The 22,463-nt window shown below is 30.0% G+C and overlaps 2 protein-coding genes across 7 annotated transcripts in view; one reads left to right on the top strand and one right to left on the bottom strand.

Annotated features, from left to right (window-relative positions):
• The window catches only part of LOC107449406 (zinc finger MIZ domain-containing protein 1), a 225,176-nt gene that overhangs the window by 129,778 nt on the left and 72,935 nt on the right, over window positions 1-22,463 (bottom strand). The window contains exon 1 of one of the 6 annotated variants that reach the window (XM_016064923.5): window positions 1,413-1,825. The exons of the other annotated variants lie outside the window; for them this stretch is intronic. The gene's annotated coding sequence lies outside the window, so the exon portion shown is untranslated. Of the gene's footprint in view, window positions 1-1,412; window positions 1,826-22,463 lie in introns of those variants that run through there. 6 annotated transcript variants of the gene reach the window in all.
• The window catches only part of LOC107449407 (uncharacterized), a 94,228-nt gene that overhangs the window by 67,580 nt on the left and 4,185 nt on the right, over window positions 1-22,463 (top strand). Inside the window, exons 2-3 of the mRNA XM_043052895.3 lie at window positions 13,376-13,508; window positions 21,439-21,490. The gene's annotated coding sequence lies outside the window, so the exon portion shown is untranslated. The remainder of the gene's footprint in view (window positions 1-13,375; window positions 13,509-21,438; window positions 21,491-22,463) is intronic.

Raw genomic sequence — 22,463 nt, 5'->3', positions numbered from 1 at the left:
TTAAGACTGTGTTGTAGAACGTGAAGATCCGATCACTAGATCAAAAGTCATTTAGAACTCAAAATAAAATATGTTTCAAAACACTACATTATGCTAGTATCTAGGCCACATTTTATAGTAGTATTAAATCGAGCTAAGTGACCATAAGACAACCAGGCAATATAGCCTTGCAAAGTTGCATTACAGATTTATTTAAATTCGAAAAGCAATGAAGTGTGAATTATGTATTTTAAATGTTAAATGTAACAAACTTAACATATCACATATTTAAAATGTCAGATTTGATAAACTACGAACAAGAGTGAAAAAATGAACAAGAGCAAAAATATTCTAAACAAAAAACTACAACGGAAGATGGAATGTCTTGGCATCCTTTGGCCAAGTGGAATGCAATTGGCTGTGCTAACTATTGGTATATATTCCGATATACTTCCTGCCAATCTGCCTTTTTCTGTTTTTTTTCCCTACATACATTAAATAAATCTATACCCGTTTTGGGGTATAAATAGTTTTAAATTAGACCTGAAAATAACCACGTAGCCAGTCAACAAAAAACAGTGGCGACTCAAATTAAATAAATAACCGGTCACCTTTTCCCGACGCTTTTTTAAAAAGTTGTTTAATGATAATAGTATATCAACGTAGAAAGACTCTAGAAAAAAGAATTTTCAATAAAATACCCAATGTCAATGTCACCCTTTTGATTCTTCAAAATCCATCAATTTGTAGTAGTAAGATTCATGTCCAAGGTTGTAATGTATACATAAAATTTATTTTGAATCCCCAAACATTTATAAAAATCTTTAAAGTAAGTATGTTTAACTAAATTTTGTCTCTTATTTACTCTTTTTTTTATTTTATTATTTTTTTTTTGTTTGCTGAATTAACTTTTTATAGCCGCGGATTATTTCTAATACGAATTTTTTTTTAAATAAAATTAAATCCAAGCGGGAAAAAAAAGTTTGCAAAAAGTGGCTAATAAATAAATGGTATCTATCGATATATCGAAAACCGGTCACCCAATCGTTAGGTTTGTGGGAAAAAAGCTGCTACTAACTGGCTACTAACATAACTGGATACTAAAATTTACATTTTTCAGTTCTATTTTAAATAAGTAATTTGTATAAGTTGCGTAAAATTTCAACTACAAAAAAAGTGAAGTTTGGCTGTGTATGCTTTATGTAGTACAACCATAAATTGTAAGGAAAAGCACAACCTAATTTTAAATTCTTCTAAGAATAAAAAAAAAGCATTAGATAAGAATTGTATACTGCACATTTTTATATAACCCAAGTAGATAAAAACATAGAAAAAAAATAAGTAATAAGAAAGCACTCCAAATGTTGCCAAAACGCAAATCCTAAAAATGTATGTCACGATATATGTTTGTCTCTTATTTAGAACACACATACCTGCACGCGGGAAAATCCGAAGGATTCATCTTGACAGAGCATCGTAACCATCTTGCAGATCCCGCCATGCGCCGCATCCTCCAAATTTCTCGCCAAACTACACAGGTACCACGCAAATCTCTTTTTTGTTTTTGCTTTTCTTTTTACAATCTTCAAGCACACTTTTTCAGTTTCGTCCGCACTTCGGACTATTCCCCCATCCGATACTTGTCAGTCATCCAAAAAGAGGGGGGAAAGACGTAAAAAATAATATTCGAGAATAAATATCCACCGCGACTCAGATCTGAGCAGTTGAAGAAGATAAAGAAAAATATTTGGAAGGCGATGATCTTTCTAGAAGAAATCTGGATTCGCTATTTCGCCCGCTTCCATTTTTCGGAAGCAGACGAACACAGAAAACGACGCGGGAGTCTTTTTGGAATGGATCGTTCGATACATACTACGCCCTCTTTCGGTAATCGCAGAAACTTTGTCCAAATCTTATTCTGACGCAAGTTTCAAGAGTAAGATAATACTGCGGAATGACAATTCGAAGAAAGGGCATAAATACAACCCTTTAAGGCATTTTTAAAGCCCCCAGATCAGCGAATTTTATGGGGTTAACCCTTGGCTCATAAATGATAAACTTTTAGAATTTACACCAATATATTTACTAAGTTATTGTTCGGTCTGATTGATTACCTTATTAATCTTTATTACATCCAGTTAAATTTATTTAGGGGTAGAAATGAAAAATTTAGAACATGGTCTACACGTCCAGAAACTAAAAGGTATAGTTAGTCCGTACAGGTTTTTAATGGTTTGTTTGTATGTATTTTTATACTTATTATTATTTTTCTTAAAAAATGTTAATAAAGTAAATTTAACAAAAAAATTACAAAAATGTTAAAAGTTATTATAAAATGCACTTTTTTGTGACAACAACACTGACCAAAACAGAATAACGTTTTTTACATGAAGACCACTGGTAATTATTTAATGATAACCCGAATCACGTTTTAGTGATTACAAACGTACAAACCACATTCATTTCGAGAGCTGAATATATTATAATCTGGAAAAAGATATTAATAAAAACAAGATATATTAGCAACTTTAAATATAATTTACGCAGTGTGAAATAATTTCCTTATAAAACTCTAGCTGCCAACCAAATCGATGAATGCAAGACGTATTTGCCAATCACAGTTTCAAACCTGACAATAATGGAAAGCAGACATATCAGAACTTAATAAACTTTCCTAAAATAGTTCAAACATTTCCACCAAAGTTACATAAATGCCATATAATCGAACCAATTAAATAAAACTTATGAAACAAAACCAAAAAATTTTATTTCGTAATGCACTAACTGCATATCAATTTCTTTTTTATAAGCAACAGCAGGGATAAGCAAGCAAAACTTTATTTCCTTAATACGCTTCGAATTGGACGATGCTGGTTCGTTTCAGATGGCTGAAAAAAATCTCCATATTATCGATTGTACTTATCATCAGTGTTTATCATTTTCAAATAAAATTCTGTTTTTATGTAAATTATACGAATAATAATTTTCATAATTGCTCTACCAATAACAACTATAATCGATTATTTAATTTTGGAGAAATTTAATAAGAAATTAATTTCTTGTTTCCTTAATTAAATAGTAATGCATAATAACGAACATAATTTTTTCATGCAAACAAAAAGAAAATCTTTTTTGCATAAGGAATAGTAAAATTTACTTTACATGCAAATTCACTTAAATTTAAACAATCGTTTTTTTGAAATTTTAAGAATTTTTTTTTCGCATTAGAACTTTTAAGTATTCAGTAAATTATTATTAATATCATTTATTTACAAAAATATAAAATTTTAAAAATGAAGATCAATTAACAAAGTTTTAATGGGGTGAATCGAAAGAAAAAATACCACAAAGCTATTAAAGAGGGAAAAAAAACTAGAAAATTATAAATAATAAAATTTAAAGATTTTACAGGGCACGTAACCAAAATTTTCAAATTTATATATATATATATATATATATATATATATATATATATATATATTTCTGTTTTCCAGCGAACACTGAGATACTTAACTCTGAATTATACATTTTTTAGTAAAAAAAAGGAGGATATACCATATTGGCGTGCTATTGTTGATTAATTCACGGCATCTGAGTAAATAGGTTTGTTTTGCAACTCTAATGTTCTTAAGTCATTTAAACTAGCCTTGTTTATTGGTCATTACAGTTACAAAAATAATTTTTATTACATTTTATAATACATTTTCTAAAAATCCAGACCCTAACAAACAATACGGATTTAGCTGGATAAGTAGCACTGTTCTGTTTCGTTTCGATAACCTCTGATCTCGGAGTAAGACTGAGTGCTAGCAGGTCTCCTTCCTCCTATTTGATGTGTCTCTGCTGACCTCAAGTAAGCTGTAGTGCAGCGGAGGAAGAAGATACCTACATCCAAGGATGAACAAAGGTTTTACGGGTCCTAGGGAAAAATTTATGCCAGGTCTCCTCCTCAAGGCACAAAGATAACCATATTTTCATATTTAATGGAATTTTTAAAGTTTCTTTATACAAAATTGTAGATTTTCTATAGATATAAAGAAATTTTCTACAGTTTTTTTTAAAAAAATATATAATTAAGGAGTTTCGCAGTCCTAGTCACCGGGACAATTACTCCCCCCCCCCCCTTGAGTACACCTTTGACTGCATCTCATGTAAAAAGCTTAATTTTCTGAAATTATTTTGAATGTATCTGAAATTGTCATATAAACAGAAATGTTCTAGTATTTCGAAATTTCCTATAAAATTAAATATAGCGAAATTGAATGAATTTAACTTAATCTAGTAAATTATCATTTATAAAAAAGGTAATACATCCACAACTTTTCAGGAATAATATATTGTACACAACTAGACAATGAATATTTCAATGAAATCGCATAGATTATATATAATATTTAATTTAAAATTGCTTTTAGTTTCGCTTCAATTTAGAAACAAAATATTGAGTGCATTTTTAGATTTAAATAAAAAAAATTTATATACGTAAACTAAACAAATGCATTTTTAAGATTAATATTTTTAATCAAAGACGTGTAAACAATTGTAAAATTGTGAAGGGTGTGTGTATTTAAATTTTATTAAAAAATGCGATTCTGTTTAATACTTTCCCCAAATGATTAAAAAATAGGTTCAAGAATTTTGAAATGAAAATGCAGTGACTATTATAACTAAATATTTTTGTTAAAGGCAAGTTAGTATATGGTACCTGTACTCAGTATAGTTAACAAATATGAAACTATTGAGAAGTTAATGAATAATTGATTAATTTCAAATATTTTTACTCGAGATATAAAGGGATGATTAATTATTATTGCTAGTAGTAGTTTCTTAAAATGGCCAATTTGACCCACGTAAGATTTCTTACTATATTTGCTTAATATTAGTTAAGTGAAAGGTCCCTCAATTTATACTTTTTTTTAAAAATCTTGCCCCATAATACTATCGTGCTCTCTTTTTTTCTTCATAAAATATAACTCAAGATTATTGACAATTTTAACAAATCCAGTAAAATAAGCCAACAATAAAAAGCCTAAAACACTTTATATAATTAATAGACTGTCCCTTAACTAGCAAATCTCATAAAAATTAAAATTGCAATTAATTTTTTAAATTATTAAATAATGGAGAAAGGAAAATTTAGGAATGATAAAGTTCTGTGATTATTAACTGCTTTGGACCCACATGAAAATATTTAGTTAGTAAACGATCCCCAAGTTATTGTGGTACTGATTTAAAAGTAAAACACTACGAGAATATCACGGGTTTTTCTGCAAGAAAAACAATGGCCCTTCAACAGCGAAAAAAATATTGAGAAAAGAAAACAGAGTTTTACTTTGCTATTATAGAAACACTTGGTAATGTGTAGTTAGCCCTAAGTTCAACAAAATTTCCAGAGATTTCCGATTTCCTGTACGCAATTACTTTTCTTACGTCTAACATGTAACACGATTGAGGCCTCCGTACTCTGAAACGGATTGTGTTTCAATGACATCATTGTGAAAATCATGATTTTGGCAAAGAAAAAAATTATTTTTGGAAAAGAAAAATTAAGCACTTTTTACAAACTCAAAGCACTTTTAAAAAACGAAAACCAAAAATAATCATCATTAAGGGATTTAAAAAATCGAAAGTTAGAAATAAGCACCTTTAGGGGTTTTTTAGAAAACGAAAACCATAAAACGGCATCTTTAAGGACTATTTGAAACGAAAACCAAAAATACGAGCCTTTAAGAAACGTAAAAACGTTTTTTTTAAAAAAAACGTTTTTTAAGGACCTACATTCAAAATAAAAAAAAAGCACATTTAAGGACTTTTAAAAAATGAAAAAGAGAAAACAGCACCTTTAAAGGCTTTTTGAAACCAAAACTAAAACTAAGCACCTTTGAGGCATTTTAAAAATCGAAAACAAAAAATAAGCACCTTTTAGAGATTTTAAAAAACGAATACCAAAAATAAGCACCTTTCAGCATTTTTTAAAAACGCTACCCACTCTGTTTTTTTTTTTTAAATTTGTAATTCAACGTAAATTTCGCCCTAATTATTCATATCTTCAACCATCAATAAATTACAAATCATAAGAACTACTCGAAAGTAATTTTAAATATTTCCACTAAGTTACTAAATTTAAAAAATAAATAAATAAATAAATGAAAAAAATTATAATTGAGCACGTTAAACAAAAACGCGCCGCTGCAGTTCAATCTACCCCTGTAGAATTGAATTCCTGCAACGATAGTAGAGCAGAAAAGAAAACAACATTCAGGCGCAGTTTGACCTTTTCATTTTGAACAACACGCATCAACGGAGGTACAACATCAAGGACAAATACAGGAATTTCGCAGGACGGTCAAACGAGACGGATGCGCCACAAACAGGAAAAAGTAAGAGATCTGATATCGCAAGTTTTTCCTCCCTTTCAATCAAGTGTAACAAGTTATTAAGTTTTTAAAACTCCCAGTTCTTTGGGAGGTCTAAATAAAACATCGGTTGCTCTGCTGCCATCTGGTGGAGATTATTAAAAAATGCAATCAGCGAATAACTAGATAATTCGTCATACAATCTTAATAAACAGATGAAGTAACGTGTTTTTTGTCAACTTAATTTTAACAGAAGTAACTATAAGGGGATTTTAAAAAAATATTTTCTATGTATAATAGCTTGAAAGTGATATTTTTAAAAGATTGCTTCGTAATTTAAAAAGCAAAATGTATAATTATATTTATCTAATACGTAAAATAACTAGATTATAACAATGAATAAGTAAAAAATAATATATGCTTCCACCATAAATTCAAATGACATGGTTACTCTTTTTGTAAAAGTAATAGATGATAACAAACAAAGACATCTGAGCTATATATCACTGCAAATCTTTGTATTATGAAAAGATAACGATTTAAAATACTCTTTGTATAAAGAACACAGGGCTCATAAATTGAATTACGCCATATTAATATGATAATTGATTTGAAAGAAAGAAAACGATGATTATAAAATTAAAAATTCAGTATTTATGAGTAAAATATTTTTTTATTCAATCCATAATTTTAATCATAACTCAAAAAATATTATTCAAAAATTAAAACTTTTAATATTGCTTTAAATACATCCTGTTTTTTTTAAAAAAAAACATATTATGAATAGACTTCATTTATGACCTAATCATTTATAGAAAAAAAAACACCACACTGATTAAACCATTCACACGTGATTCAATATAATCATTACTAACGTAATCTTATCAAAAAGAATAATATAAACCATGCCAAAACAAAAAATAACTTTGACAAGTACGAAAGAAAGAATCCACTTTATTCAATATTCAAAACGTGCCAAATGATACGCGAGTGCGCATGCGCCAGCTAAAAACTCAGCCGCTAATTTCAAACTCATCATTTCCTTTCTACGCAGCATTTCATCTCAATGTACCCGTTTTTCTTCCATAAATATCGCCAACACAAAACTCGAAAGGAATGATAAGAAAATATTTTTCCTCGTAATGAGCTTCTTTGCCCATATTTATATATGGGGACCAGAAGGGTTTAGCAAAACCCTTCGGTTGTAGAATGTGCCTGGGCTGAGCTAAAAATCGATTCTTTCCGGTGGCCTCCACACGCTCGTCCCTACCTCCCCCTAGCTAAGAGCCCCCTTCCCTTGCGGTAACTAGAGACTAAAGGCTATAGGTGGTGGGAACGCTTTCGTCACTGTGGACCCAAGAAGCATAGCTATTGATTTTATTTGGCCAAGCTCTGTTTTCCCATCCGTACTGTACACCGGGGCGCCCCCATAGCGGCTCCTGTGAGTGGCTATGGCGGAATTTGTGTCTTCCCCTAAATGGAGGGGAATGCGTCCCCGAAAAAGGGAAGTTAGTTCTTCCTTCTGCACATTTATTCCCTTTTCATACAATCGATACAGATTCACCCGGAATCGATTAAGTATCAAGGTTTATTCGCGAGCAGTTTTACGAAATCAAGAACCATTTAAGACTATCGTTCAGATGCTTAACTGAGCGGATTGTGAAGTTAATAAAATTCGATGGAAAGACAGTTCAAAAGAGTTTGCTGCTTATCTGGCAGGAGAATTCTTCGAGCCGAATTTATTGGCAATCTTTTACAGCTCTTCTGTCTAATAGCGTCAATTAATTATGCCCTTTTAGAACTTTCAACATTACAAATAAAGGGTTATTGATTGAGTGTTATATTTTCTGAAGCAAAAATATCCTTACAATCATAATACGCTAATACAAAAATATAAGTAGTTACTTTTAATTACGTCCGGGGAAAAAATTGAAATTAATACATATATAATGATCATCTTTATTAACACATGTTTGCTAAAACCATTTTAAAAAATTAACGAAACAAATATAATAATTAAAAGGTTACAAATTGATATTTAAGAAAAAATAAAACATAAACGTTATCGAAGTCTGATGAATCACTAGTGGAGTAAGCAGGGTGAAAAGATCTGAAGCAGATTGTCTGTTTAAACTTGTCACCATTCAACGTCCCCTTTTTTCCCTCCAGAAAACAAACAGGTTTATACTCTTAAGTCCTACCTTCCTCAGTAGTTATTCGCTAGATTTCGGTTGCGTTCATTTGTTTTCTTGGCTTAAATATTAAATGGCGACATTTATGTATATTCTTATACTCCATTTTTGAGAAGAACTTTAAAAATAAATATTTAGGGAATTAATTACAGAACACCATTTGATTTTTTCCAATTCTCATAAACGATTGAAGAAAATAAGCTCTGTACAATAACAAAGAGAAGGAAAGGAAACCAAGAAAACTTTTGATCTAGCAATCAGAATTTGATTCCCCGTCTTCAGATTTTGTAAACTTAATGTTTCAGGGGAGTCTTGAAGACGCCTAACTTATTGGAGCTATCTTATGTTATCGAAACTGTACATATAAATACCTATCTTTAAATTTAGGTTTTTCTACAAATTCAGATAAATTCGCTTCAGTTTAGTTGTTTTCAATTAAAAGAAAATACCTTGCTGGATAATTGTATAAGCACTACCAAGATACTTGCACGTCAATTTTATGAGTTACAAGAGATTCAATGAGATTGATTATGTACCCCTATTGATAGAAACACAATCCTACGTTCATTACTATTAATTATATGTCGAATTCATTATCCAAATACGCAAAAAGGTATTGAGTTCTTGAATCGAAGCTGAATTGTGTGGAGTTTTAAGTGTTAAAGATTTAAGGAGAAAAGAAACTCCTGTCTACAGCCAACGGAATCCTACCTTTATTATTGTCAACTATATGTCAAATCCATTGAGCAGATACGCAAGAAGGTAATGAGTTCTTGAATCTTACAACCACAGAGTTACCCACCAAGCGAACCATAATTTACAAAATGTCATGGGTCAGTTGCCGAATTGTAAATCGGGGGTCATAGATTGGCGTGAATTTTGAGAGTTAAAAAATATATAATGAGAACAGAAATCCCTATGAGAGCCAACAAAATCCAACGTTCGTTATTATAAATTATATATCGAATTCATTTTAGATAAGCAAGAAGGTAATGAGTCCTTGAATCTTGTGACCACCAATTTTTGGCTTGTTACACCAAGTGAATCATGTTTTCCAGATTGCCAAATTGATCCTGGTCATTGATAGACATGAGTTTTAAGAGTTAAAAAAGACTTAAAGAGAACTGAAATCCTTGTCGAGAGCCAACAAAATCCTACTTGCATTATAGCATTTAACAAAAAGTCGAATCCATTTTGCAAATGGTAATGGTCGAATCCATTTTGCAAATTGCAAAACTGATTAATATGTATCATTAATTTATTATTTTTAAATTTCTGATTTTTAATAATAAGGGGAGTGTCGGGTACCCCCGCTTACTGTCGATTTCATATGTATAGAATATTTTTTCAAGTCAATGGGCCATCGGACATTAATTTTTATATTAAAAAAAATATTATTTTCAAAGTTTCAAGTATTTATGCAGCTGGTAACATGGTAAACAATAGTTTTGAAAATATGTTGAATACAGTAGTCATGAAATTAAGAAAAGTCGGTTGAATTTTGTGATAAAAATGATAAGTAAGGTTTATCTATTGTCAATACATTGGTCATTTTCATTTACACCTAAAAAAAACAGTCAAAAAACATAATTTTTGTAACTGGTCGGGGTTACCCGACACATTTTGAAAAGAGCTGAAAAACATGTTTTTTTTTTAAATTTCTATTTTTTTAAGTTAAACTATTCTTTTTTGGTTATTCTTTTTGCATTATTTAATTAGATGATAAAACAATAGAAGCATACAAAAATATTGATTATTACTTAATATTATACAGAAATATAAGCAATACTCCTTAAGTGGGCGGAGCTACCCGACTCTTCCCTACTCACATTTTATAAGCAAGATTTTTATTTCATCCATTTACTGTCTATTATTTCTTTTTTTCATTCATTAACATAGATTTTGAAAGAAGTCGGCTTAAAATTCCACGTGAATCAATGTAAAAGTATATAGAATAAGAAAAAAAAAATATGAAGAATTAACGTTGTATAATAAGATTTAATAATAATTTCAAAATGACTTATCAGAAAAATGAAATAAATATACAAAAACAAAAGAGAAAAATACACTGACACGCCATGTGAAATTTCAACACCGCAAAAAGACACAAAGTGTAGAAAATTGAAATATTTTAAATTCATTTTTATTCTCTGGGGATGAATGATCGTTGTTTGATGGAACGATGTCAAAGATGAGACACCATCTTTCAAGAGAGTTTGATGAAGATGCATCACTTGAAAAATGAAGACCGCAGAGAAATGCTTCCACTTTCAAACCCTAAATTATGTTATGAATATTGTGATAGGCATCTTAAACTGGCACCATGCAAACGCTGGTACTTGATTACATTAAAATTCAATTTCATTCAGCGAATCTAAAATTTAATTAACTTATTGAACTCTTTCAGTTATTTGCTCTCAGCTTAGTGTGCAATCCATCAAAATTGACTTGATTCAGTAGAATACGTTAAAAAAGTTAATGCAGTCAAGTACTTAACAGATTATTTCTTTCAAATGAAAAAAAATGCTTCTGGTACAATGTAATACTTAATGTGGCAGGTATTATACTTTTTTACAGTTAATGGAATAGAAAAAAAAGATCATAATTGGAAACAGATATTTAAATGCCTTTCGTTGTATTCTTTTTTTTCTTTTAAAAATCAAATTTTTGTGCATTAATAAATTAACAAGTTTATATGGTTGAGTGAACAGTGTCTCTGGTATTTTTTAAGGTATTTTGAATTGAGGTTTATTCCAGTAATTTGCATAGTAGTTCCTAAATTCCACAAGGATTAAAAAGAACTTTTTTACCAATACAAACCTAAAAAACTGAAAACTTATTTTATTTTTCTATTCAAAAATAAACGATACAAAATTTGAAGAAAAAAAAAATTAAAACTTTTTTTTAAAAGTTTTGTTTTTTTGTCATAGCGTAAACTTTTATTTAGAGTTAAGTGCATTGTAGCCGCATCTGGCTCTGGTAACATTAAACTCAACACTCAATTCGCTCTTAAAGGGTCAAGGCAGAGACGAAGAAAGTTATTCGATTTTCAAATTTATTTCATAACGAGATCAATACATTTCCGGAAATTTATTTTTACTAATCGCATTAATTGTTTAAATTCCTTATATTTTCATGATTTTAATTTAAAATAACGAAAAAAGTTTTTTGACATCAAAAATAGAACATCTTTATTTATTTATTTAAATGCCTACGAAATCGAACGCAATTTTAGCAAAAATTATCGACACAAAAACAGACAGAAATGATAACTGATACAAGAAATAAAAGCTTTTATCTGAAACCACACAAACATTCGAGATAAAGTTAAAGCAACCAATGACACCGGGGAAATTATAGAAGAAAAAATTTCAATTGAAGTAAAGTTCGATGTTTTTTAGTTTATAAAGCACAGAATTAAAGTTGTTTTTCAGAGAAAAAACCTTCATACGTCCTTCAACCGCGCTTCATTTTTATTATCTCAGAATGCACCTGTTCTATTGAATGTTTAAAGGTTAAAAGTCGTTCCCTAGAAATCGTAACCCTGATCACTGACGGATATTTCGAAAAATCGTAAGTTACACATATGTTAGGGATCACGCAAGTGAGCAAGCAGCACAGAAACAGGCGAAATCTCAAAATAAAAATAATAAATTGAACAGTCCCTTTCCCCCCTAGGTCACTATGGCTACTAACTGTACACACAAGACGGTGAAGATCAAAATCGTCACGAATATCCCATACCCCACCAAAAAAGAAAAAAAAAACAACTCACCAATATTTTCATTTTTATTACTTACTAGGTTATTAATTATAAGTATAAAGAAAAAAACATTTTTTCCAAGGTCAGTGTTATTTTTGCTTTGCTTTCTTTAAAAAAAAAAGGAAAGAAAGAAATTTGTGCATTTTAATTTGAGAAAACTGTGAAGAGACCGTGCTTGAATCGCAGTACTACTTTGTTTTAACAAAATACGTACGGCAGCATCACACGCGATGTTGCCGTTAGAAAATGATAAATTATCCCTTTCGCTTTAGTGACGAAAGGCAGAAGTTTATTTAAAGAAATCGCCTGCGTTTTATGCCAATCAAGTCAGAAGACAGACACGTTAAAAGAATGGGGAGGTGTAATTCAAACCGTAACTAACATTTGAGTAAATATTTTAGAAAATCGTTTGGGAAAAAAATTTAACTTCACAGTATCGATTTATGAAAAAAAATCGTCTGAAATATAAGCATAAATAACGATTCATGAAAAAAATCGTCTTATTAAATCTTATTAAATCGTCTTATTATCGATTTATGAAAAAATCGTCTGAAATATAAACATAACTAACGATTTTTTTTTAAAAAAAAGCGAAGATCTTAGCTTAAAATTATAATCACATTTACATTATGCTTTATTTCGATAATCAATCATTATGTCATCGAGCTGTTTAGTTAATAATATCGTTTAATGAAATTTGATTCAAATTAACTATTGAAATAAAAATTTTAAAAACTACACTTTCAAGTAAGCTATTTTATTTTTTTCAGACCTAAAACGAAACTTTTATTACAATAGTCATATATTCTATTTTTTTGCTTCATGTCCAACAAAAATGATTCTCTCATTTTTATTCCATTTTTTATTCTTTTTCAGTATTGTTTGCTTTCATGCGGAAAGTATCTTTCATAGGTATAAGAAAATGGTGACAAAAGTTTACTTGTAACATTTAGAAAACAGTTTTAACACGCATTGTTATCAAGTACAATGCTCAAGTTGAAATATGACCAAATATATCTAGTCAAAAAGTGTTCTAAAATTTCGATTGACTCTAACTTATGTTAAACATTAAATTCCAATTCTAGGTCAGGAAACGATTGACACTTGTATTATCACCAAGCACAGATGAAGTGTAAGTGCTCCAGCTTGTCAAAAAGCTGTCAAAATTTCGATTGCCAGATTCCAACATCACAGATACAAAAGAAAATGAATAAAAAGGTAATAAACTATGAATGAAGTTATGATTCGATAGTTAAGGTCGAAATAGAGCTAATATCTATAGGCTATTGGTGGATAAGGAAGACGTATATTAAATAAAGAATAAATTATAATCCTATTTAGGATTGTTATTCAAGAGAAATTTAAAAAAAATCGTTATTATTTTCAGAACAGGATTGGTAAAGAAATGCTCCCAAAACGTTGTAATATAATTATACCTTTAAATTAATTTGTTATAATTGGCACTTATACTTAGTTATTTTAATTTGAAATAATGATTCAAATGTAAAACACTAATAATTTATAGATCCATGGAATGAATGATCTTAAGCCATTTCATTTTTAAATGTAAGTATAACCTAGTCCCAGAAAATCCGAATCCCAAAAATTCCATCATTCCCTATGCAAGAACTCGATTAAGAAGAAAAAAATATTGCAATCAGCAAAAATGCTATAACCCGAATTACATCGATGTATTTTAAATAATTTTTCATGGTTGTACCAGAAAAAACAGCTGGAACGATAGACTAAGAATCTAAAAGGCTCTTGACCTTCCAGCAGCGGTCCACAAGAGAACGTTTCATTAAAGCTCCGCAAAAGATGAGATGGTCACCATCCATGACCCGTCCCAGATTACAGAGACTACAGACTTGAAACTAGACGGAAACAGTGCAAGTGTTTCGGGAGACAATCATGGCCAGTGGCAAGCTTAAACTCAGCCTCCGTTTTATGCCTGGACCATTTAGACACAAGAGATAGATTCGTCTTTCCAAGACTTTGGAATGGTAAGGTCGTTTAGAACTCCTCAGGAATGATATTTTTCGTTGCCCCCACAAAAAAAAGTATACTTGAAGATGTTTGTAGAGTCAAGGCAACCAGTGAATCAATAATCGGCCGGGATAGCCTGGATGGTAGGGCACTGGGCTCATGTTTTGGGTTCGATCCCTCCGGCCGAAGACTCCCCGTGTAGTAAATGGTGACTGATGCACGTTAAATTTGTCAAGTTACAAATTCCTCCATGTTCCCATAACAAATCATACCTGTGTAGGTACTGATCCAGGAGTTTCCTTGACTTCTGGATGGGTTCAAAATTACAAGACCACGAAATTGAATATTATTGGTCGTAAATCCAAAATTGGAACGGCTGTTCAACGACGAATATAAAATAAAATCTCATTGTCATGGATTCCACAATGTCCAGGCACTGTCATACAACATCCTTTTCGTTGACAGATAAGCTTTGTCAGTGAACAGCCAAGAACCACGAAGAACTTGAGGTTGACATCAGAGATCGCAATGCGGCCTGGATGTCTCTAAATATGACAGCTTCGGAGGACTTATTTAAGTGGCAGGTCAGCCGAGGAAGAGCAGCAATGATCGACAGCAATTCCCGATCGAATGCAGTTGCAAACGCACTAGCAGGGTTTGTAAATGAAAAATGGGACTGTTCTGGAGTTGGGTCCCTCCAGCAACTGGGAACTGGGGTCAGTGGCAATTCTGTGCCAATTTGTATCTAGATAAAAAGTGAAAAACTTAATTTTAATCCACCAAAATATTTTAACCTAAGAAATATGAATTTTTTAGTTTTAGTCCAGACAATAGCCACAACGACTATTAACATTTAAATATAACTTGAGAAATTGCAGACTGAATAAATAGATTTTTTTTTGGAAGGCAGGTATTTACGTCGCACTACAGCTTCACAGTGGGCTATTGGCGACGGTCTGGGAAACTTCCCTGATGATGATCTGAAGACATGCCATCGCAGTTTTGATCCTTTGCAGAGGGAATGGCTCCCCTGCTTTGGTAGCCGACGACCTGTGAGCGAATTCGAGCACTTTACGGTAGAACAGTTTGTCGAGAACCGATACCACGCACCCTGGGTGCCGACGCAGCCTGATCAAAGTGGTCACTCACCAGCTTACTGACAGTAACCAGTGATGCTAGACTTCAGTGTTTTACTGGGAACCACGTCTTTATGATCAGTCCACTGCGGGACCTTTTCGAATAGAAACAGAGATCTATTAAAGATACACTTAGACTCGGGATTTTTAAAGTGGCCATAAACATCACTTAGTAACATAATAAGAAGTCACGATGGCTAAGTGGTTAAGGCACTAAACTGCTGTTGCGAAGAGCATGGGTTTGATCTCTAGTGGGCGCTTGAAATAAGCTTAACTTGCTATATCGTAAAAGTTTGTCAGTATATCTCCCAAATTAATTACCCAAATCAAAAAAGTTGAGTACCCGCCATTTAAACTCTTGTACTTCAAGGAAATTTAAACAAAATATAATTTCTAATCATTACAAAAAAAGTTTCATAATTTAATTTAGAAATGATATAAAAAAAGGTTTGAATTATAAAGTTTTGCAAGGTCTATATTTTTCAGAAAAAAATGCATTAGTTACTCGAAAAATATAAAATTTAAACACTTGTTGAATAATTCAGGAAAAATATAATAAATGAAAAATGATTTATACAAATTTTCATTTCCGAAATTGTCGTCATATCAGTTGGAAAAAAATGTTACCTCGACATTTTAATATTAACCTTGTCTGCATTTATTGTTTACTGTAAAAGTTAAATGGAATTGTAGAGAATATTTTATGAAGAAAAAAAAATCTTAAATACCGCAATTTTATAGTAATTACCTTAAATTAACTGAATTATACTAATTAACTAAATATTGCTCTAAACATTACGGTATAATATAGTACGGTAAAAATAGATTTTTTGGTTTATGCACCCTAAGTGTCACTACTTTATTCCGTAATTTGATACGGAATTTTTTATAATGCAGGAAGTGTACAGAGTTTTCACTTTTCAATCAGCAGATTTATGTAAATAAAACAAAAAAACTCAGAAAAACTAACTAATCTGTCACACATGTATTTAGACAACGAAAATAATTTTAAAACTGATTGATAAAACCTTTTATCGAGTATAGATTTTCAGATATATATATATATTCAGATAGAGTAGATTTACAAATTTTCGAGATATGCTGCAGTTCAAATAATCGTTAATATGTTTTTTGTAATATTGCTTATGTCCATCTAATCCTTCACACATGCTTACGTAAGAAAGTTGAATCAGATTTTCAGCAGAGAGCCTCTGTTTATTTTCTTTAATTTTGACTGTTACTATAATAATTTAATCTTAGGTTTAAATTTAAATCTAAGATGTCACTTGGAACTATAAGAAATGCACATTTTAGTTCATAGTACAACATTTTGCTTAAAATGTGCGTATTTTTCTACAGAGGTCAAATTTCTTAACTTATGAAACTCAGCCGTGTTGTCTCGTGATATAGCTTTCGCTTTCCAACGAGATGAACCGTTTTCGAATCCCAGCGATGGCTGGCCGATACGAATTCCGCATCCGACTTGTACGGAATATAGTGCTGACGTAAAATATCCTCAGTGGTAGACGGATCATGGGTTCGAGTCCCCTTGCCGTCAGGCTAATCGTGGTAGATTTTCGTAGTTTTCCTCTCCGTGTAACGCAAATGCGGTTAATTCCATCAAAAATCTTCCACGAAGGCAATTTTTGCCAATGTTTGATCTAGGAGTTCCCTTGTCTTACGGCTCGGGTTCAAAATGACAAGGCTACGGAGTTGAACATTAGTAGTCGTAAACCCAAAAATTGGGTCAGCTGTTCAACGACGGTTATAAAATAAAATAATTAATGTGTGACAATGAGAATTATAATTTTAAACCGAGAAATTCCCATAAATAACGAACAAAAAGAATTATCAAATAAATTATTTAAATATTTAAAACTTTGATGATGAAAACCTGTTATTGTTTTCATTTTATATCGAAAATAATTTTACCATACAAATGTAATTTTATTTTTGTCACTGTTTTTTTCCCCTCAGTAATAAAAATTAAATATCCTTATGTGAGATCCAAGTAATACAGCTTAGCTTAATATCAAAAATTTTAGCTTAATGTCAATATGTTTTATCTAAAATTTCGTAAAAATTAGTTGACTCATTGTGATTTTTCATAAAAATATAATTTCTTAAACTTCTATTGTTACTGCCGTGTGAGGTTTGAATTTTTTTTAATTGTTGTTAAGTTTTCTTTCCTTTTAATTACTTATAAGCAACAATACTTCAGAGAATTTAATAAAACTTTTAATTTTAGTACATTGTTTTAATGGTTCTTAAAACATTGTTGCTAACAATATGTCTTTGTTATTCACACCAACAATATAACAGAAAATATTAATTCCTCATTCTTATTTGAGCTTTTATAAGTGAATAACGTCTTTTTTGGCGAGTGACTTATTAATTGTGAAAATGAGTGAACTTTTTCGTTTTGCTGTGCTTAATCACTGGCAAAAAGAGTTAAAAAGGAATCCAAGGCCTTATCGTAATTATGAAAACAATTTATTTTATAGTTTTTTAAGTTAAAAATAAATTTCAAAACCTGACCAAATCACAACTAGGGTCAAACTAAGAATGTTTGGAGATAAACAGGATTTGGTGTAAAATAATATTAGATGTCTATATTGTTTTGTGTGAGACAACTACAAATTTCTGTAATTTATAAATTTATTTCGTATAAAATGTCTTAAATTATTCTTATTAACAATAACTGAAATTTAATTGCATTAAATTATGATAATTCTTTGGCAAACGGCAAGCAGAAGTATTAAAATAAATGGAAAATCTTCAAACTGAAATAGAAAAGGAAAACATGAAATATATCTGTAGTTTCATTGCATAAAAAAAAGTTTTTAAGCTATCCTTATTTTAAAATCATTGAAATTAAATAGTTATGATAATTCTTAGGCGAATGGCGCATGAAAGTATAAACAAATATGAAATAAGGGAAAATATTCAGGAATAAGATTTAGATGTTTGAATTAGATTCCTTATTACATATGTATTCTTTAAAAACAAATAATATTTTTAATATAAATAAGCTGACTTTTAAGCTATATTTGGATTCAGAATAATATCTCAGAATTGCAATTGTATTTTCTTTATCTTGTGATTTTCGCAAAGGATCTACGAAGTTAGGTGTAAGACATTCTAATTAAAACCACCAATGCCAGACGCAATAAATATTTATACCGAAAGAGACTTAACTAAGAAGACTTTACTAAGCTAACTAACTTTAGCTAATTTCTAAGTAAAAATAAATTAGCTACCTAACTTTAGCGGATTTCTAAGAAAAAAGAAACGAGTTACCTAACTTTAGCGGATTTCTAAGTAAAAAGAAATTAGCTACCTAACTTTAGCGGATTTCTAAGAAAAAAAGAAATTAGCTACCTAACTTTAGCGGATTTCTAAGTAAAAAGAAATTAACTACCTATCTTCAGCGTATTTTAGTTAAACGACAGAAAGAAATAAAAACTACCTAGAATTTTCATTTTCTACTAAATAATCTACCTCTCCTTTTTATGAGGGAAAAAAGTTTTTTTTCTTCTTACTGCAAAGAAAACTTTAATTAAAACATACAAGCAAAGCGATTCGAAACATTGCAATGAAAACAACATTCAAACAAAAGTTAAGGTAAAAATTTATTAGGTGAGGCTTTTTCTATACGCAAATCTTTAATGCATCAAAGTAGGTAATTTGAATTACTTAATTCTTTTTCTGCAAAAGGTTTAAAAAAAAAACAGAATTACAGTGTATTTTTTGCCCAATTTAAACAACTTTTTGATGGCAGTAAAAATTTTTATTTTTGCGTACAATACATAGAATTATATATATATAATATATATATAATTCACGACACGAATTCCGCATCCGGGTTGCGCCGACCGCAGTGCTGAAGTTAAATATCTAAGGTGGTAGACTGATCATGGGTTAGAGTCCCCTTGTCATCAGGCTAATCATGGGAGGTATTCGTGTTTTCCTCTCCCTATAACGTAAATGTGGGTTAGTTCAATCAAAAAGTCCTCATGAAGGCAAATTTCTCCCAATACTTGATCCAGGAGTTCCCTGGTCATCTGGATTGGGTTCAAAATTACAAGGCTGCGCAGTTGAGCATTAGTAGTCGAAAACACAAAAAATTGGGTCGGCTGTTCAACGACATTTATAAAAATAAAATATTCAGGGAGATGGAATTAGATATTTCTAGCATTATATTTGAAATTTTATTTGTATTTTTTCAACATATATATTTACTTTGTGTAAATTTGACATTTATATATTAATTTACATATTTTCAAAAACAAAATAAGTTTAGATACAATGAACATGTTTTTTTTTCCTTTTGGTTCAGTATTTCAAATAATATCTATAAACTTTGTTTATCATGTCTGTCCCGAATAATCCTTTATGCATAAGATTTCAGATTAATAGTCACACGTTTTGCACTAAACTCTATAAAAAATATGAAATTAAATCAGTGTCAGTTGCATACTTAACAATTAATTACATTTGAAGAATGAAGCGTCATTTTGTAATCTTCTATTTCAGTTTCTTTATACATTGTTGCGTCTCCTTTTTTGGTTTAAATTGAAATAACTGAGTATTTGAAACGTTTACAACAATACTTAAGAACACTGATTTTAAAATTAGATTCCTATACATTGTTATAATTACTTTTATTGAGCATTGTTGCTAAAAAAACACTTTTGTTTAACCACACCAACAAAGCATTGAAAATATTTTTTTCTCATTCTTATTTGAGCTCTTGTAAGAGAAAAAAGTTTTTTCTGACAACTTTCTTACTATTTGCTAAAATGAGTGAACTTTATATTTTTGCTTTATTCAACAACTGGCAAAAAGGGTTAGAGGAATATCCTAGACCTTTTCGTAAGTAAAAAAATTTAACTTTTTATTCTGGTATTTTAAATACACTATTAAAATTATCAAGAATATAGCGAATTTAAGTCCTGTTAGAGTTTGGTGGAGCATAATAAAGATTGTTATATTGTTTTGTGTGAGAAAATGCGTCAATTTATGGGAATTATAATTTCGGGAACAATTCGGAGTTATACCATTTCGAGGGGGACAGTAAAAAACATGTTACTGTAGCAGGGGTCTGTCCACGCCGAATTTACTACCGTTTAGCGGTACGTTCACAAATTCAATTTTAGGAAAAACGGTAGTTTCACATTTTCAACTTCAGGAAAAACAGTAGCTTCACAATACTTTTTCTTAAATTTTTTTTTATCCCTTAAGAAACGATAAATCCATATTTTTGTGTTGATTTTTTTAATATAAATTTTAATTTTTCACAAATTATGTCTAAATTTTCACAAAATAGGTACCTCTCAGAAAAACCTAGACAGAACCCTGCATAGTATCCATAATTTGTACATAGATTTGTATATTAGGTACCAATCACAACAATATAAGTGAATTACTTAGTCATTGATCAAACCTCATTGATATAAATAATAATTTAGTGATATTTTTACAGTATTCCGTAATGAAACATTAGATATATTTCGAATTTCTTTTATTCGAAAAAAATTTAATTTATTCTATATTAAAAAGTTGTTTTTTTTTGGCGAATTGCAATTTCTATACAAAACTAAATTTTTCAAATCGAGAAAGTAAATACTGTTGCTTGTACTATTACGTAAAAGACTTTTCGCATTTGAATAAATATGATAAATCGATACCTTACTACGCGTCTTAATTAAATTTTTTTCAGTTTCTCTTGTACTTTGAAGTAATTAAATATTAACTTAAAATTATAATCTTTTTAACAATTCATTCTGTTCCTAGCAACAATTCTGAAACGCAAAACTAAAAAAAAGATTACCACAATCTATACTAATTATTTATTTAATTTATAAAATGAGCTATGTTGCTCCATAGCTATTATTCAGTCTGTGCTTGTATACAGTTACTAAATGTTTATTAATTATAAAAATATTGCTAGCCACATTTGAAATCAAATTTAAGTTCAATCAAGAACAAGGTAAATTGAAATATAATTGTTAATCTATTTTTAGCGCCTGGATTCTTTGCTGAGGACACCAGTAGTAGTTCATCTGATATAGATGGGTAAGTACATGATTTAGATTGTGAAATAATGTGATTGCTTTTAGGAAAAATGGTATGATTTGAAAGTAATCAAAACATTAATGCAAAGTAAAAAATCCTTCTCAAAAGAAACAGACTCACTGTCAAATTATTTGAAATCCAAAATATATATATCAGCATAAATTAAATTATCCAATGTTAACATAGAGAAATGTTAACATAAAAAAATAATAACTTTAAAAAAAAGACAGACTCGAAGGTCAAATTATTTGAAATCTGAAATATTAGCATAAATTAAATTGTCCAATGCTAACTTAAAATAATCTGTTAGATCGTTGGATAGTTTTGTGGTTTTTTCAGTTACATACCAATTTCATAAATAGTGTCTTAATAATTTTTATCAACTTTATGTTTGCATTATACAGGTTAATTTAGACCGGTAAATAAAAACATCCATTAATTTCAATTTTCAACATTTAGAGAGACTGAATTTAAAACTGGTATAACTTAACTATTCGTATTTAGCATTCTGAATCGTTATATAACAACTGAATGAAAGTAAAATTTTTTTTTTATACTTACAGAGATGTTATTTTCCTATATTTATTGTCTTTAACTTAAGACTTTAGACTACCTAGGTTAACCTACCTACTTAGGTTGGTAGTTAGCTGTGGTTTCTTACCTAGATTTTTTCACTCATTAATATTTTTTTTTCTTTACGCAGAAGGCAGAAAAAAAAAAATGGTTGAACTTATTTAATTCTGCTTAATTTTGGTTTACAAAAAGCATCTCTCTTCTTCGTTTCTTGCGCTTTATTAAAACTTAAACATAGCTCTAATTTAAAATATTACCTGCATAAAAAAAGGTTCATAATGAAACTTAAAATGGAGAACTTTTAATTTTTAAATGACTTCTTTAATTTTCTCCCAACTTTTACCTCAGTTTTTTCTTCTGCTTTACATTTCCAGCACGAAAAAAAAAAAATTAAATTTGA

The sequence above is a fragment of the Parasteatoda tepidariorum genome, chromosome 1 (genome assembly GCF_982258835.1).
Source record: "Parasteatoda tepidariorum strain Cologne lab strain chromosome 1, Ptep-v5.0, whole genome shotgun sequence".
NCBI lineage: Eukaryota > Metazoa > Arthropoda > Arachnida > Araneae > Theridiidae > Parasteatoda > Parasteatoda tepidariorum.
Note: the sequence above shows the minus strand (reverse complement) of the source record. Positions and strands in the feature narration are given on the sequence as shown.